The 5,093-nt window shown below is 39.6% G+C and overlaps 1 long non-coding RNA gene across 1 annotated transcript in view; it reads left to right on the top strand.

Annotated features, from left to right (window-relative positions):
• LOC116690333 (uncharacterized) overlaps window positions 1-3,810 on the top strand; it is a 5,645-nt gene extending 1,835 nt beyond the window's left edge. The window contains exon 3 of the long non-coding RNA XR_004332232.1: window positions 3,800-3,810. This is a non-coding gene — a long non-coding RNA (uncharacterized LOC116690333). The remainder of the gene's footprint in view (window positions 1-3,799) is intronic.
• Window positions 3,811-5,093: the final 1,283 nt, after the last annotated feature.

Raw genomic sequence — 5,093 nt, 5'->3', positions numbered from 1 at the left:
GTCTGCATCAATGCAGACTCACGGAAAGGGTTCGGTAAGTGTGTACTCAAACCCTACACGCCCTTTGACATTTGACATTGAGACAACCTTGAGCCCTTACAAATTTCGCGAGAACGTGCACCAAAGTCTGTGAGTCTGGATTTTGGTATTGTGAAACACTGAATTTAGCCATTTTCATAGTTTCACCTTTCATACAAAAATGTCAGTATTTACATGATTAGCCTTTGAATATCAACATATGTGGTGTTCTTATTTGAGACTTTTTTTTTTTAACAGTGTTTAAAATAAACGGTATGCGCTGATAAGTACACAGAAAACTGTAAGACACAGTCACATGAATAATGGAACAAGCAGCTAACTAAATAAAGAAATAGTTTTGTTGCTTGGGAGGGCAGTTAAATAAATGAAAGCCTCACTTTGCTTTATGTGTTTATCTGTGCAGTCATATCAGGTTGCAGTGAAGATGAGTGTCTTTGTTCTTATTATTTGCACAGTGTGGGCACTGCGGGGCTATAAAACCACAGGCACCGCAGGATCAACCCATTTCACAGAGCATAATTTACACACACGTGCATATTTAAATACACATCTCACGTATATAAACCCAGTCATTTGGCTCAGCAGGGAACTCACCAGCGAAAAATACTGTCTGGCATTAAAGTGACTGCTTGTAAGACAATTCTCTCATCATTTGTGTTAACAGAATAAATCTGGTTCTGAAATAGCCTGTTTATTCCCCCATGAGGAGTGTAAATAAAGTTAGATTCAAAGCCATGTTTTATCTCATTGTAGTTAAACAATATATTAAGTCTAAATTGTTGGACAAAATTTCAAAAGCCAATTCTTTGGAATTTCAAGGAAATTGCTGCAACCAGTGGGTTTCCTCAGGGGGGCAAAGTAAATCTGTAAGAAGCATGTGTGTAAAGTTTAACTTCACACTCTACACTAACGACACATCATGGTTTGTTGTCAGTTGTGGGACATGTGCATGACAAGTGGATGGTACAAATGCAAGTATATCATGAAGAGTTTTTTACACAGAAATGATTTTTGCTGTGACAATATGCGTCCAAGATGAGGTTTAGTTTGTAAATGCTGGATTACGGTGGCCCGACAGCGGTACAAAATGCACTGCAACTTAAGAAAACACAAATAGACAAAAAACACGCTGCAAATACAGAAAACGATGCAAAATGAAAAGCACACAAACGCCAAAAGCAAAAGCAAAAGCAACAGAAAAATGCTGCATCCAGTTTACACAACACACACACACGACCAAGCAGCACGGAGCAGTGCACTACGCGTCTGTGAGTGTCTGCTTTGCGAGTGGTAGCGGGAGACACACTCGCAGGTAAATTCCGCTCTCAAAGTTCATTTCCGCACGCCCAAATGAAACTTTGACACTTTGGGGGCGGAAAACAAGAAAGCACTGGCCCTCTCATAATTGGTCACTTTCAAGTTTACCTTGATTGACAGCTATCATTAAGGAAGCCCAGAGTTGGTGTCCTGGCTGAAGTGTGTTTCTGTCTTTATTAACGATGTACTGCAAGATGGCACCGAAAACAAAAGAATGTATAAGTGTCTCTCATAACGTTCTGTTATTGAAATATGTGCAATGCTTTTGAAATGCCTGTATCTCTTTGCCTTAACGTAAAAAGAAACGTACAAAGAAAGCGGAAGGTGTGGGACATCCGGCAGAACTTCCCTGGGAATTTACCTGTAAATGAACCGTTGTTGATCCAGACTTGTCAGCTAATAACTGTTGGTTTGAACCAAAACTCCTCCTGTCTGTGCTTGACACATAGCTCCCCTCATGTGCCTTGGACAAAAGCATCTACCAAATGTAATGTAAAAAGTAAGTTAACACTTGATAGTTTAATAATTGAAAGTGACGGCTTTTGTCTGTGGTGTACACTCAACTAACACACTTTTTTTTTTTTAAATGCATGCCTACTGAAGGGTTATTTTGCATTGTAGCATGGCACCTTTGCTTTATTACTTGACATACGTTCCTCTTCCCCTACTAGGGGGTTAAACTAAAGCTGATTCTTACTCCAAAAACCTTTAAGGATAAAAATGGTCAAATGAAAAGGAACGGTCCAACAAAAAACAGTGTATCTCTCTTTTGAAACTCTGTGGTTAAATACGGTTGTGCTCAAAGTAGTTTAAATACTATGTTTACGTTTGGTTTGCGAGAAGTGACGTGTTTTACATTTCAAAGTTGTCTCTTTTGTTGATTTAATGAACAAGTGATTTTATCAAATGATACAGGTATTCCTTTTTTCTTTTCTTTTTTTAAGATTAATTTGCGGGGCATTTGTTGGCCTATTTTAACTGGACAGATGAAGACATGAAAGGGGAGAGAGAGGGGGAACGACATGCAGCAAAGCAGGTCGCTGCAGCTAAAATTTAATACCAACCCTCCCAACAAATGATAGTAAAAAAGTGAGATGTCTCACTCTGTAGATAACACAGAGCCCTAAACACACACGGGGAAAACAGGATCTGCAGCAATGTGCAGTACAACAAAAATATGGTGTTTTTTGAAAATTAAACCATGGTAACCTATTCTGGTAAAACCTCAAAATACAATTATGAACCTGAAAATAAGCATAATATGAGCACTTTAATACATCCATTGGCACATGCCAGGACTGATTTAGATTTTTCTTTTTGACAAAATGTAAATAAAGAAATCACAAAAAGTCACAAAACATACTTTCAGATGTTTTGGGCTCATACTCACTGTATCAAGAGGTTATGAATGCATGGTGATATTTTTGAAATGTAGTCTAACATTAGACAGAGATTACCTCATTATAGACGATGCAGCTCTCCTCTCCCGTGCTGATGGGGCATTTGGGTTAAGTGGTATCGGCACATGCTGTTCAACATCACATCGCCTTAAGTCCTCTAATATTTCCTCATTTATGTCATCAACACATGCATGATTCATGGAAATGTATAAAACAAGGTCATACTTTTCCTTGTATTTATGTATGGTAAATGAGAACTGCTGGGTCTGTGAGATGAGAGAAGCAAAGTGAATGCACGGTGTGCACACTCTACATTACGGCAAGCATGCATGCTTAAAATAGTATCTGAATAATGCGCCACTGACTTTAGACTAGGTTTTTCCTGGTCTGCTGTGGAATTGTTTTCTGAAACTGCAAAATAGCACCAGGGAACATTTGCGCTGGGAGACACCGCCTCTTTTTGCTGAACCGCCCCCAAGAGCACAAATTCATTCCCTAATTTACCGACATGCATCTGTGGAGGGAAAAGTCCGCTGTGCGTTGGGTGCAAAATAGAAATAATGCATGTGTCGGTGTACAAAGTCAATTGCGCAGGGTGCAAGATAAGGCCCTAAATGTTGTGCAATTAATCTTGCTAGAATGAGTGTATGTGGTAGAGTAACACTTGCTGGGAAGTGAATTGCTGTGAACACTTACTGTATTCTTACTTCAGCAGAGAAGCACATGCAAGTTAAAGAGTAAAGAGTCGAAGAGAATTCTCTGGAGGGCCAAGTGAAGTGTATTCCCAGCCAGCCCGCGGGCACACGCACACGCACACACACACACACACACACACACACACACACACACACACACACACACACACACACACACACACACACACACACACACGTAAAGCCCTCGACCCCAGCAGGGGGCCATGCTCTGAAGCTGTGTCGATCATGTAGATTCCCTGCTCCCCACAGCTGTAGCAGCATATGGAGCTGCGTTTGCCAGCCAACACAGAGCATGTCATTAAACGGCATTATTAAAATCTCATACAGCAGCGGGGTGTCAATGAGAGGCTTGTATGGTGTAGGCTGATTGCTTCATTAATTATGTTTTTTTTGTCAACATTTTGTTTCATGGGAAGTGTATGATGTCAGTTTTGGCATTTTTGTGTTGGAGGTTAGATGATAAATAGGGTGTATTCCTCTAAAAAAATTACAAATTAGGTTTTGAGGTGTGGGAGGTTTGAATGTGTGCGTTTGTGTACTGTAATGTGTTGGGGCAGCAGGTGGCACAGCAGGTTGCCAGATCAAAGTCATTTGTGTCACACTAATGCGAACATGCCATACCTACACAGTGTTTTAGCGGTTTGAGAGACCAATATGAACTGAGAGTTACATGTTGCATACCCACAAAAGCTTAACACAAAAAACCCAGGAGACCGCTGTTTGTGGCCCTTGTGAAACCCAAAGTTAACATTGACTGTTTTTACAGTGACTAATTAAAGGTCCAATATGTAATATATTTACTGTAATAAATCCCAAAATGACATCAATGCATTATCAGATATTAAGGAAACATGCAAGTTGAAAGACTATCTTTTCTGACAACAATGCTAATGCGAGTATTTTTCCTTTTGAAACAGTTAAATGTTTTGCTCGGACAGAAAACAAAGTAACTGATGCATTGTTGTATTTAGTGTTGCATATGGCAACTTAGCCTATTTTGTCTCGAGAGCTAAACTGGGTATCATTGTCATGAACCAAAGCAATAAGAGTTGGTTGTAGCAACCAATGATTAATATTTTGCATTTCATGAAACACATGGACGCTTTACGCAAGTAACTTTACAGGGGGACAAGGGAAAAGAAAATAGTAAGCCAACACAAACACGGACTAAAAGGAAGAAAACTTCTGCGCTAAATGAAAGGAGGACGTCGTTTAATGTCGGCTATTAGCATAAAACCACATTGTGCAAGTTATTTTATAAATGAAATAGACAAATTACAAACCTGAGGGCCAATTCGGGGTGGGTTTTGGATAATTTACAATCCCGTTAATGTGAGTGTGACTCGCGTTATCGCCCGTTGTCTTTCAGTTTCCCTTTCAGCTTTCAATTGTTCTTCATTTAATTTCCTTCTTTTTCTGTGATGGCATGGTCCTGGCCCAGTATCAGCCATAACTACAATAGATAACTTCTAAAATATCATTAAAATAAATTAGGCCAATTTGTCCAAGCTAGCTGATTCCTCTGCTGATAATTGAGGAAAGTCAAGCAGATTTAACTAGCTGTCACAGTGGGATTTATCCAAAGTAACCGCCATACAGATTGGAATAAAATGTCTGAAAG

Source organism: Etheostoma spectabile, chromosome 5, assembly GCF_008692095.1.
Source record: "Etheostoma spectabile isolate EspeVRDwgs_2016 chromosome 5, UIUC_Espe_1.0, whole genome shotgun sequence".
Classification (NCBI taxonomy): domain Eukaryota; kingdom Metazoa; phylum Chordata; class Actinopteri; order Perciformes; family Percidae; genus Etheostoma; species Etheostoma spectabile.
This window is presented reverse-complemented; position numbering and strand designations above follow the sequence as displayed.